Below are 14724 nucleotides of genomic sequence, written 5' to 3' on the forward strand. Positions count from 1 at the left end.
AAAGCGGGTGATAAAAGAATTCATTGGAAGGCATGGCAAGGACTTTGTTTCCCGGTAGAGGAGGCTGGTTTGGGCTTTAGGGATTTTGCAACAATGATTGAGGCATTTGGTAGTAAATTATGGATTTGTTTGCATTCTGGAGGTTCGCTATGGGCTGATTTCATGCACCAAAAATACTTTCCCCTTGTTCACCTAATTTTGGCAGATGGGTCTAAGGGTTCTAGCACTTGGCGAAGGATTTGTAGGGCATGGGAGAACGCTGAATGACATATTTTTTGGAAGCTTGGAGAGGGTAGAGTAGAGTAGACTTCTGGAGGAACAAGTGGGTTTCTTGGGAGCCTTTAGGGGATATTTGCAAGTTGGGGTTTTATCCTCAATTTGTTGTGGCTGATTTCTTCCAAGACTCTACATGGAATGTTGATATGCTAAAGGAATGGTTGCCATCACAGGTGGTGGAGGCGGTTTTGGAGGTGATACCTTAACGGGAAAGTAAAGACCTCTTAACATGGAATGCTTCTCCTTCTGAAGAATTTTCTTCAAAAACTGCTTATGAATTGGTCCGTAAGAAGAAGAACTCTTCTCTAGTGTTGAGATCGGTTTGTAATCCTATGATGCCGTTGAAGTTTTCCTTCTTAGCTTGGAGAATTTTGAACGAATTTCTTCCACTGGATGTTCAGTTACAACAGAGAGGGATCACTTTAACATCAAAATGTCACTGTTGTGCATCCAGGGAGACGCTGCTACATGTTTTCTGTGATAGTAAGATGGCACAAGATGTATGGGCGTATTCTATGTAGTATTTGGAATTGTGAACATGAGACACTCCTATTTCCATGCAACTTTAATGCACTAGGTTCTATCATCTCCAAAAGGTCACCCACAACATGTTAGAGGTATAGTCCCATCGCTGATTACTTGGAGTATTTGGTGTAGTCAAAATTCAGCAAGATTTGAGGGTGGTGTAATAGATTCCGTGGACATCATCAGGGAGGTGCAGTTGTTAGGAAATTGGCTTAATTTCTTTTAGTCAAGATTCCTATTTGGTGTGGGAAGTAATTAGTTTTCTAATTGGATTAGTTACTTGAAGTAGTAGTCAAGTAAAACCCTATTTAGCTAGAATTAGATGCTATTTTCTACTCTATATGAGTTTAGGAAATAGTATTGGTTTCCAATTGTTACTTGATTTTTTGGCAGTAATGTTCTCTATAAATAGGTAGATTTGCATACTACAAAGACACATAAGAAAGAAGTGAGAGAGTTCTTAGTGGGTGAGAGGGTTATACAAGAGTTGGGGTTTGGGAATTAAGTTGTAATCTTGTGGTATTTTTCCTCTCATAGTAAGAACAAGTTTTTCTCTCCGTGGACGTAGGCTTGGTGATTAAGCCGAATCATGTTAATTCTTGTGCGTTGCTCATCGTTCGTGCTAGATATAGTTTTCTATTAAATTGTTGGTCTTTTCTTTTTCAAATAATTGGCCTAATACCCTAACAAGTGGTATCAGAGCTCCGTTGGGGTTTTGGTTAATTATTTGAAATTGAGTGGGTGGTTGTATACCATGGGGTTTGGAACTATACAGTTTCCAATTCAACTGTTTAATGGAACTACAAGTTTCACTCTTTGGCAAAGAAGAGTGAAGGATGTTCTAGTTCAACAAGGCTTGGCAAAAGGATTGAATGGAAAGAACAAGAAGCCAGAGAGCATGAAAGATGATGAGTTTGAGGAGTTGGACGCAAGGTGTGCGAGCACGATTCGGCTCTATGTGGCGGACAACATCATAAATAATGTGATAGATGAGGAAGATTCTGCAGCAGACCTCTGGAAAAAATTGGAAAAGCTTTATCTGGTTAAAAGCTTATCCAATAAGTTGCATCTAAAGCGGCAACTTTATGCACCAAAGATGGAGGAGGGTGGCAGTCTCATGGATCACATGAATACGTTCAACGGAATTTTGGATCAACTCCAAAAGGTTGGCGTAGATATTGAGGAAGAAGATAAGGCCCTTTTACTTCGTACCTCAGTCTCTGATTCTTACAAAAGTGTCGTGACAATCCTGTTGTATGGGAAGGACACTTTAGAGTTCGAGAATCTGCAGTCTTCTTTGTTGGATCATGAAAAACAAAGGAAGGCAAACCAGGATGTGACACAAGAAGCTGCATTAATTGCTCGAGATGAGCGTAAAAGAGGAAAACAATTTGGCGGTGAATCTAAGGCAGGTGGTTCAAAGGCCAAGAGAAAGGGTGGAATCCAGTGCTTTGGTTGTCATGAGTTTGGCCATATCAAAAGATATTACCCTCATCAAAAGAAAAATGATGAGAATGACTATGATGGTGTTGCTGGATATGCATCGGGTGGAGATATTCTCACAATCTCTAAAGGTAATAATACTTCTTCTCGTGATGGTTGGATTTTAGATTCTGAATGTGTTTCACATATTAGCTCTAGGTTAGACTATTTTGATACTCTTCAAAGAAAGAAGATAGGTTTTATATCCTTGGATGATGGATCTATTTGTCAAGTCAAAGGTGTTGGAGTGGTGAAAATCAAAATGTTGAATGGAGAGGTTCGTTCTTTGGGTGGTGTGGCTTATGTTCCAAAGTTACGAAGGAATCTAATTTCTTTGAACCAGTTAGACTCCGAGGGTTACCATTTTTCCGTTGCAGGTGAAGTCTTGAAAATCACACATGTCGAGACGGTCTTGTTGATGGGGAAGAAATATGGTAATTTGTACCATTTGAATACCTCAATGGATTGGGAACGGAAGGGGATCCAGGAATGCTCTCAAATTACAAATAGTGGTGAGAGGAAAAGTCCTGCTATGGGAGAGGATGAATTGAGGCCCCTCTCACGAGTCAACTAGATGTTGGACTCGGTTAGCTACACACGTTCATTTGCCGATTGAATCAGTTGAAAATAAGACCGTCTTGATTTGGGTATGTAGCTAGGCACCAAGGTATTTGGGGGGAAAAGGCAAATAGAGTTTTTGGGATGGTTTGCTGTGTTTGCTAAAAGAAATATTCGCCAAGATGGAGATTTGTTAGGAAATTGGCTTAATTTCTTTTAGTCAAGATTGCTATTTGGTGTGGGAAGTAACTAGTTTCCTAATTAGATTTAGTTACTTGAAGTAGTAGTCAAGTAAAGCCCTATTTAGCTAGAATTAGATGCTATTTTCTACTCTATATGAGTTTAGGAAATAGTATTGGCTTCCAATTGTTATTTGGTTTTTTGGCAGTAATATTCTCTATAAATAGGTAGATTGGCATACTACAAAGACACACAAGAAAGGAGTGAGAGAGTTCTTAGTGGGTGAGAGGGTTATACAAAAGTTGGGGTTTGGGAATCAAGTTGTAATCTTGTGGTGTTTTTTCTCTCATAGTAAGAACAAGTTTTTCTCTCCATGAACGTAGGCTTGGTGATTAAGCCGAACCACGTTAATTCTTGTGTGTTGCTCATCGTTCGTGCTAGATATAGTTTTCTATTAAATTATTGGTCTTTTCTTTTTCAAATAATTGGCCTGATACCCTAACAGCAGTGGTATCTTAAACTCATGGGCTCAGCTAATACCATTGAAAAGGAACTATTGGAGGTGGATTTGGACTCGGTTGTTGCGCCATTTTTTAAATTTCACATCCCTAAAAAGCTACAATGTATTATGGTGAGATGGATGCTGCTTGTGGTGGGATTCTCAAATTAAACACAGACGCTTGTGTAACTAGCTAGAAGGCAACAGGAGGAGTTGTTTGGGATCGTCATCGTAAGGTAATTGTTTGAGATCATCAAGTGGAGTCGTGGGCTTTTGCTTCATGGATTAGAGATATGTCTACAGAATGGGTTATCTAAGATTCAGGTAGAGGTTGATTATAAGGTATTATCTCTTTTGGTTAAGACAAGCTGCTCATCTACGTGGCCTCTATGCAACATCATTCATAGCATTAAGTCTCTTCTTCAACGTCTCAACATATTGTTATAACACATTTATAGGGAAGCAAATGTGGTAGCAGATTCTTTGGCTGGATTGCGGATCGGTAGGCATTATTTGTTTGATTCCATGTCTCAATTGCCGAGGGCTACTCAAACTTTGATAGAACTTGATGCCTCTATCTGTGCGGGAGTGAGATTTATACATATAAGGGAGTAGTGCTCCTTATTTATAGCTTTCTGATGTAACAAACTCTGTATCTATGTTTTTTGACCAATAAAACCTAGGCTGGCTCCCTTCCCCCATGTATGGGGTTTTGCCCAAAAAAAAAAAATTCTAGTTATCCCAATGTGACAAAAGCAAACACCAAAGATAAGCAACTTTTATTGTTTTAACTTTGGAAGAGTTAAATAAAGTAAGATATAATCTAATCTTGACCTGGGGGAAGGTTAGGTTGAGTAGTAAGGAGACAAGGATTGTAAGCCTTTGGTCCAAGACCTCCTACTTACAATAAATAAATAAATAAATCTCGACCTTCGCCACAACATCAATTTGCAAGAAAGACTGCTGGAATGATAACATTTAAAATCATATTAAAACACATGCAAAATGAGATCTCTGTAATGAATGAAACGATTTATTAGAGGAAAGGCTCATTAATAGAGTTTTATGAAGCTTATTAGAAAAACATATTTTACATAATATGCAAAACACACACACATACACTTATATTTCTTGTTCCATGTTGTTCTATTTGTTACTCTTCATTTTCTTGAAAAGCTTAAAATGTCTTCATGGTTTTGTAGTGTTTTTCCAATGTATCAGAACTATAAAGTAAAAGACAGGGTGGAAACTCTAACGACCTACCTTCCTCCTAAGACGAATCAAAAGGTTTGGCAGACTGTCTGCCCAACTCTCGCCGTGACTCACTCACGAATCTCAGAAAACAATAACAATTCCCAAACTCCAATAGTATTAACCCCAAAGTAAGCATCAAAACTCCATGGTTATATATTACACACCATCCAGAATTTCAAATCATCCAGACATATATAAACAACCAAACGGATAACCATCTAAGTCGTTTAATCAAATCACTAGGTATAACTAAGATGGTAAGTTACTTAAAGTAAGACGTCAGCTCTCAAACTGTTTATTTCCCTGCTTCTATGTTGCCAATGCCTACTAAGGAAAACAAACTAAAGGGGTGAGCTATTGCCTAGTGAGGTTTCAGGAGACATGCAAACAAAGTAGCAAATCTCAAAACAAATAAAATAACGGTAACCAGGGAAATTATTAACAAAACAAGCAAAGATCAAAAACACTTTCAAGTAGAAGGATACAGTTTTCCTCGCATTGACCCCTTGTCTCGAAACTGTTGACACTCCGTCAACCTTGGAGTACAATAACAAAATCCAATAGATCACCACTTCACTCTCCAGTCTCCGTCCACCGATCATCCTCCTTTACCGAGCTTGCATGCCAAACAAGTAACAAGTAGGGTAATACTCAAGTATACCAGAGCCAATAACAAGATATGGGACCCACGGTTCGTCGGTCGGTTCGACCAAGCCCTTGCTGGCTTGATTTGACCAACTAGCTAATGGGGTTTGGGATCCCAGGCACGTCATATAGTCAGTGGGATAACATATCCAACTGATGTTCAAGTCAAGCACATGTATATCATTTCACTTGTAAATAGTATCAAGTTAGAGCAAGTGTAATAAAGTATACACTCACCCCGCCAATAACAATTCAAGAGAGCTAACATTCCACTCAATCAATAATCTCATCAAAACAGCATTCAAATCAAGTATAGGTCAGACCATGCCATTGAAACACCCACCAAATCAAGTTGACAGTCACGTCTCGACTTCGGGGTTTCCTTCTAACTCATCACCGACTCCTGAAACATGCCCAAGTTACAATTACACTTATCACCTTGATTAAAACAAGTGAAAGACATATAAAACTCTAGTTTTAAAACTTATCAAACATGCAGGTTAAAAAGGTATAGAGTCTTGCAACCAAATGCATGAAAATAAGGTTGGAAACCTTGACCTTACTCTCGACTTCTTTCATACAATTGTCTCACCATGATTACTTCATGTTTCTCCAAAACCAGTGAATTGACTCATGCATTCCATGTTTAAAGTATTAACAATTTAATGGCCAAAAGGTACGAGTTCGTAGCCAACATCTTAGAGTTAAAGTTGGATTTAAAGTTCAAAGAAAATGGTAGCTACATGTTCTCGATTTAAGCAGGAATTTTTCAATAAAATAGCATCCCATTTGTTGAAAGCAAGGTTGAAATGTAACCATGGGTCATGGCTGGAAGTTTTCCTCCAAAATAAGTTACTTATAAGTGGATTGCTAACCAAAAACTCAACTTTCTTTCATGGTTCAAGTATAAATCATGCAATGCCTCATAATGTGACTATAAGGCATGAATCTCTTCGAAAACTTAAACAAAAATAGAAGTTACAAGCTGGAAAACACAACTCCCTCTCTACGATTCAGGCAAGAAAAGTTTAGCAAGTCTTTCCTTCACTTTTGTCACCAAAACAGCACCCTTCATACTCACTTTCAATCATAAATCACTTAGTAATAGGCTTGTAACATGGGATGAGGTATATATCAAACATTCTAGAAACACTCAACAAGAAAATTTGTATCTAAAAGCTAGAAATTCAAACTTCCTTCATGATTCAAAGCTGGAAAAGAATCCAGCAAACATTTGGTCAAAGCAAGGGATTTTTCCAAACAAATTTCATTCTATCCATCCCAAGTCAATATGTAATCTCATAAACCACTACAAGAAATTTGGTCATCAGTGACAACATTTCTCAGTGACAACAGAAAAGTTGTCACAGAATGAGGTCCTCTACCAACAACTTTGAAAGTCGTCACAAATGCCTCATAGAACTAACTAATTAGCGACGACTTGGATTTGTCATCACAAACATATTCCGGCCAATAGGATCCAAGAGAGTGGGAGTTACTGGTGAATACCTTTAGTGATGACTTGATGAATATCATCACTATTACTATCTCTGTTTCTTTGACAACTTTACAATGTCATCACTGAAGCTTGTGCACTTTCTTTACTAGCAACTCTCTGTTGTCACTATAACAATGGATAGCTTTAGTGATAATTATATGTTGTCACTAAACTATCTTAGAATTTTTACAACTTTGGCAATATATTGATATTAATGTTAATTTGTTTGTAATGAAACCGTTTGACTATCATTCAATTTTGAGCCTCTTGATTTTCAAATAAATTGGCAATTTGACTAGTTTAGTCAATTGGTCATATTAATTTGTCCAAGAATGACTTGTTAAAGGAAAAAAAACTAAAGGCATTTTGTAGTTAATTTCCGAATACCTAAAAAATGTTAATCCGTAAGAGTTTGTAAATTAAACTAGTTATTAAAGCAAATAACTCCTAAACTCTTTAGTTAATTAATTAAATCAATTTATTATATTGCTTTAATTATGTATTTTTTATTCGAAGTTAATAAATTAAATTTGAAGTTTTATGTTTGACTAATAGTAAATAAATTATTTATGAAAAAGTATTTTTCTCATCTAATTGACCTTTTTTTAAATTTTTAATAAAAAAGAGTCAAATTTAAGAAGTACGGTACTAAAACAAAAGGTACTTTTTATAACAAGGTAATTTTTGACAAAAGTCTAATTCACCACAAAAAGTCATCTTTTATGACAAGTTTTGAGTTATCGTCATGATAAGATGGACTTTCTATAACTAAGGTGTACAAGTCGTCAATGAAAGTCATAGAATATCTAGGTAAGGTAATAACATTTTTGGCTTTTATCTTCTCGCTTGTGTATTTCAGAAAACATTCACAATAAATTTTTGCCCACACACAGAGGGGCCTCCCTTCTCTCATTTTGCGCTTCCATATTTGTAGTAGATTTGCCATTTCTCCTGATGGGTTGTCTCTCAAAACGTCTCCATTTTGCCTCCTATACCTCTGAGGTACTGTTTTTTTCGGCAAATCTCCCAACCAGCTGTTCCAACTTGTATCCCCACAAGCTGTTCCAACTTGTATTGTCGTCATCTTCAATCTATAAATCAAGCACCCATCTGTGCATAGAAGTTGCATCTCCTAGACCGGCACTATTTTTCCATTCCTATTCCAGTCAGAATTTCCATCACTCTAGCTATATCTCTTTCATGAGGTCTTCCCAAATCCCAGCCCCTTCAAGCGCTAACTTGTATCCAAATTTCCCCCTCCTAAAATATTTCAGTGGAGCTGATTTTTTGATTCCTATACTGGTGAGCTTTTAGTTCTAGCCTTAATTCAAATCCTTGTATCATTCATTCCCGTTCAATGAATTTATTCAGTGAATATTAAAGTTGTTATTTTATTTTATTTACAGCTTACTAACTTTTTTAATTAAGGAAAGAGACAAATTTTCTTCTCTATTTTTCTTCTTGGATTTGTAAAAATTGTTCATGCTTTCTTTGTTTTTTAATTTAGTGTAAAAAAGTTCTTATGGTTCAGCCACACAATGCTGGGATGTTTTGGATGAATAGTGGAAATGTTGGTGAGGAAGAATATGATTAAAAACTACCCTAGCAAAGCAACTGGGAGCAGTGTCAGTAGACCAAGTTTCGGATGCCAAAGTCTAGCAAACCCTAGCAAAGTATTTATGGTTGAAGGACAATTATGAAGTCCAGTTGCAGGTTGTTCCGCATTAGGCTTCTTGGGTAGTGCAAAGGTAAGTGAAAAAAGATAATATTTATATTTCTCAAATAATTGAAACTACAACTTGTTCTAAGTTGTATTTGTTTGGAAATCAGCGTTTTAGAGTTTCTGTTTGTTAAGTACCTTTGTGTATTTTATATGTGGAATGTTCAAGGGCCATTCTTATTAAACTACTTGTTGATTGGTTAGCAATAGCAACAGGTAATGCTAGTGCTATTGCCAAGCTTAATGCTGCGAATTCAACTAATTTTGGCACTTTTATGAGGTCAGTTGCTATTTTTGAACTTAGTGATAAGCAGGGAATAAACACGGACATCATCTCAAAAGTTTGTAATATGATCTACGAACTCTGTTTGATTTGCGGGCTTTGGTTGCATGAGTTTTAGTTACACGGGCAATGTATTCATGTGACTTTCCATATTTTATTCTTATGAAATTTCAAAGTGGTTGTCACATGGGTGAAAACAAATTTTGCATAAAAGGATACCATAAAATGACTAGTCTGTATTCTTCTAATTGGATGTCATGGCTGATTACTTGTGTAGGGGAATTGTCTATAGTTATAATATGTGGATATATTGTGGTGAAATTTTGTATTACCTTAATGGATTATGACACCGTAAGTATTCATTTGCAGCAGCATTTTTTTTATGGGTTGCAGTGCCATGGTTGATTTTGTACATTAATTTAATTTAGTTGTATGGTTTGACAGCTTTAATTTCATAAGAATGATAAAATTCTTACTTTTGTTTTACTCAAGTGTTTTAGCATGGTGTGCTGAATATGTTTTTCCATCAAAGCTAAATTAGAGAGAGCAGTTGATTATCATGCTCTTTTCATTTCTATGTGCATTTATTTCTGAGTTTTAAAATATTATGATCCTAAAAAAAAAAAGCTACTGGCATGAGATATTTGCTATTAGAACTTTTGAAATTGAAAGTAGGCTGGTTATAGAATGTACTGGTTAGCATAATAGTTAGAAGCTCCGATTTATAGTAAAGCATATTTCTATTTTATACACAGTTTCACTAAAATATTAGATGCGTCAAATTTTTTATTATCAAAATCATTAAAATATTACCAATGGGCACAAAGAGTCCCTATATATGTTGAATTTTAGTTGTCATCAAAACTTGGTCTTGTGATAAATAATAGGCATTCTCGATACCTGAAAAACTAAAGTTGCTATTCATGATCTATTTGAATGAACCATACAAATGGGGCCAACGAAGCCATAGAAGGATCACTGTTTGGTTCTTAATATAGTAGCATAAGCATATTAATTGTTTCCTGAGTTTTTAATATCGTAGTCAAAATAAAAGAAGTGTTTCTTGAATTCTAAAGTTCAAAGTGCTTTATCTCTTACTTTGCTCTTGTTTAGTCATTGTCTAGATGATACTTAAAAGAAATGATTTAGCTTATTTTCTTGCAAATTCTTAAGTTCTGTTTCTTGTCTCAACTTTTTCTTATCACCTACTAATAATTGAAGTACTTCACTGCAGATATGTTGCTCATTTTAGATTTTTGGAAGATCAGCAGCAAGAGTTGCTAATTGACTCAAGAACTATAGAGAAAATCTTATACTCAAGAAATGTTTCAACTGCTATGGTTTTCATTCATAAGTGATAAATAAAAAAAAGTAATTTTATTAAAAAAAAAAAGAAATGTTTCGACAACACATTTTTTTGGGGACTTGTATTTGTTTTGTAAAACTGTCTTAACTTGTATGTGAAATTTAGGCCAAGTACCACTTAGCAAAGTATTTGTAGGGTGTTGTTGAACTTGATTATGATATTCGAATGCTTCAAATGATATTTTGGCATTTCGTAATGTAATGGATGCCTTCATTATGTAGGGTGTTGTTTTTTTTTTCATTTTTTAGATATAATTGTAGCAAGAAAATCTTCAAATTTCATGGTGGTCAAGTGTTGTCACTGAATCAGATTTCTCTATTGACAACCATCTATTGTTATAGAATTCAAAAGTGTTTAGTGACAACAAAAGTTGTCAATAATTAGTTTACTCCACTGTCAACTATGGATTAGTTTTAGTGACAATATTGCTTTGTACATCATTGACAAGATACTATGTCATCACTAAAATTACAAAAATTACCGACGACACCAGTTGTCACAAAAGAGTACTATTCACTGACGACTTTTAAGGTCATCACTATATACTTTTACCGACGGGCCTTCAGTGACGACTCTGTGACGACTAAAAAGTTGTCAATAAAACTTATCAGTGACGACTTTTTATTTTTTTTGTGACGAAAATGACTTGTCAATGAAAACCAATGTTCTTGTAGTGAACATTGGAATGAGGACATGAAATTTCGAGATCCAACAAAACTTTTCAAGAAATTTTAGTTTTAAAACAAGAATTTCAACTAGACATCCATCGAACAAGCCAACAATTGTCTCATAGCCATGTAGTTCTTGTATGGCTGTTTCAGTCCCACTAATCCAGTTTTCACTAGGAAAAACTAGTATGTAACACTAGATAAAGGTTATACTTAGTATATAACATGATTTTCTAGCCACATTCACCAAAATACCCACTCAAAATCAAAAGATTCACTATTGGCTCCCAAACATCAACATAAATAGAAATTTCAACAAGGTTCCTTCAAAACCAACACTTATCTCACTTACATTCAAGCAAAACACTACATTTATGTCAAGATGAAAGAAATAAGAGATGTGTAAAGTGCTTTTAGACAGAATTAATCAAAATTTCTGAAAAACAAGAACTGAAAATTGCAGCTTTTCCTCTTGATTGCTGTCAAGAAATTCCAGCTTTGAAAATGCTTTAAAAGTCAATCTTTTCTTGGTTTTAACTCCTCAAATATCACATACATGACTAGATTTAGGTGTTAGAAGGTATATGGAGCCAAGATGTGTCAATTTACAGCCAAAGTTTTAGGGATAACGTTGGAAAAATCTCAGCTTCTCTCCCATGAGGTCCAACAGAAAATTCCAGCAAGTTTCTTCAAATTTTCATCCAAAGTCACCAATTTTCCACTAGATTCAAAGGTAAAACATCCTATATATCATATAAAGAAAGAGACAAAACATATATCATGAACTCCTAGTAAAATTCCTCCAAAATTTCGAATGAAAAGCTATGAAACTAAGCTCTCTTTTCCCCCCGGCCAAAGCTCGAAATTTCCAGCAAGAAATCAGTCTTCAAGTAAGGTTTTCTCAAGCAAAACTCTTATTTTCTTCACTCAAATTCAATATACAACAAGTACGTAGGTATATTGAGAGAAGGGAACATGTGGTTAGCAAATTTTACCTCTTTTCCCCTGCAAATAAAATCTGGAAATGAAGAATTAGCTTTACCCCTTTCCCTCTCGATTTTTTAGTAGCAAGTTGTCCAGAAATTTCCAGCTTTTGGATGAACTTTTTTCCAACTAATTCTCTCTTTTCTTGGTTCTAATTCATTCTAAGACACTATTAACCAAAGGTAGAAGGAAAATAAAGAACTTAGCAATTTACCTCTTGTTCCTCATGGTTTTGGGTTGGAAATTTTCTGCCTTCTCTATCTTAGTTTTCTTAGCTAAAAGAGTTGAAATTTTTCCTTGTTTCTTGGCTGATGTTCACGATTGAAAAATGAAGAAAGTCCCTAGTTTACTCTTGTGGCTTTCTCTTAATTTTTAGCAAGCAAAGGAGGAGAAAGTATTGGTTTCTTCCTAACTCTCTCTCTCAGCTATTTGGAGGGGAAGAAAAATGAAGCTGGTTTTCTAAATTCTCTCTCTCTCTCTCTCTCTCTCACATGAATGGAAATGGTCAAGACAAGAAAGTGTTGGTTTGAAAACTTTTGTCTTGGTCAAATTTGTCATTCCATTTTGGATAAGTATCATGCCATTTGGGAAAGCTTTTGTCTTGGTCAAATTTTCATGCCATTTGGAGAGGACAAATGTTAATGTGTGTGACAAGTGTTGTCTTGTATGCACAAGGCAATGTTTTATTATGTATATGGGCCATATATTTTTACACTATTGCACGAATACCCCACTAGTTTCTTGTCTAATTTGTACTATATTCCATGAATGTGAATCATGCATGCATTTAAAATATTATAATACACTTAAGTATAAGGCAATCAATTAAACACTTCAATTAATCAATAAAAAAAAAAAAGCAAAGTAGCACGTCCAAACTTTCTAGTAATAGTGTTTGCAAATAAATATAATTTTTTTGGGGCTCTCACAAAAACAAGAGGTTAAAAGAGCAAGTTCAATCTGTATTATTTTTTTTTGAGTTGAGTTACAAGTTAAAATGCCCTAAGAAAAGGCACTTTTTTTCCATCTGGAGAGCTCTGTTCTTTACCTACTCAATGCATCAATTTAAGGAATTACTATACTTGGCATCTGCACATAAATCAATGCCTCTAATACATTTTCTCAATTTCTCCCCTTTTCCACCCATCTATTACTTTTTTCCCAAGGAAGATTCCTATCTATTCTTATCTTATTCCTAAAGATGCCTCCTCATGCAAGTACTAGAATACTAAACTTATTCTCCCACAAACTATTAAAGTATCTTAATGGCCGAATCGACTAAGATCAAGGAACATCAAAGTGGTGAGTAACATCAAAACTGACTATGGACTACTTAGTGGTCACAACAACAAAAGACCTCAAAAGGTTGATCATATTGAACATCTTCTCTACTCCATTTGAAGGGAGATTGATTGCGAATGGCGACAATACATTTGAGTTTGCTGCCTCCCAAGGATTCAATTCCATTCAGAGAGAAGCTAGCAAACATGACATTTACAAACCTTCATATCTCAATGGTTTGAGTTTTCATGTTTCATTTTTATATTAGTTTTTGGTATTCATCTATATCTTCTCCAATTCTTATTGTATTCTATCTTTCCCAGTTCCTATATTTTAGATTGGTTAGTGGGTAGCATTTTATAGTATTCTTTTATCTTGTTCGAATAAAGGACTATGTTGTCTAAACACAAATCACTATTAATTGTTATCTTCCCCAATTCCTATTATTATCTTCCTATGTTCCTATATTTCAAAAAAAAAAAGGTTACAGGTTGAAATAAAAATAGATAATTAGCTAAAGTATGCAGCTTGAATACCTCAATAGTTGTTTAGAATCTTTGCCTCTTCTTGTTGGACAAATGATACCATCATGTTTTGGACATGCAATACACGTGCAATGTAAATACAACTTATTCCATAGGGTTAATAGAAAAATTGGATGGAATGGCCACTTGTATACCAATGTTGTGACTTTAATAGTCATTTTGAAACATACAAAGTTATGCCCATCAATTCAAAATTGCACTCTAACATAAGAGATTTGCAATTTCTCACATATATGTTAACTACAATGTGACGACCCCACCTCTTCCTAGGGCGTACCCTAGGGTTTAGTAAGTTGCATGCCCAACTCTCGCCAGGACTCACTCACGCTTAACTCGAGAAAAGAACTTACAACCATAAAAAAGAAATAAAACATCAATTCCGAGCTTAACATATACATTGATGCTCAAATCCAGCTAAAAGGCTTATACACGCCCAAATATATCAAAGTATTTACAATCCAAGTACAATCAACCCTAGTCGAGCGCTAACGCGAGTACAATTGTAAAATCCAAAAACTAGACTACGCTAGTCTGTACAAGTCTCACGCCTCGCTCGTACCCCCTGTAAGGAAAACAAAACTAATAGAGTGAGTTAAAGTTCAGTGAGGTTCCAAATAGCAAGTTGACCATTAATTAAAAGTGAAAACATCAGAATAGTAAAGTAGCGAGCATAACAAGTCAAGAAAATAAGCAATAACACTTTGTATGGCCAAACATTAAATTTTCAACATTTCAAGTAAAAGGATACGATTGCTTTTGTAAACTAGCTCCACCATAGCTTGATCAAGTAGTAGTTGACACTCCATCAACTTTCAAGTAAGGTAACTAGTCTAGTAGTACACCACTTAACTCCAATCTCCGTTTACCAACCAAACCCCTTACCGGGTCCGAACTCCAAGATAAACACTAGTGGTAATACTCGAGTATACCGATTAGTCGAGGAAATAACACTCCACTCGA

This window comes from Coffea eugenioides, chromosome 5, assembly GCF_003713205.1.
Source record: "Coffea eugenioides isolate CCC68of chromosome 5, Ceug_1.0, whole genome shotgun sequence".
NCBI lineage: Eukaryota > Viridiplantae > Streptophyta > Magnoliopsida > Gentianales > Rubiaceae > Coffea > Coffea eugenioides.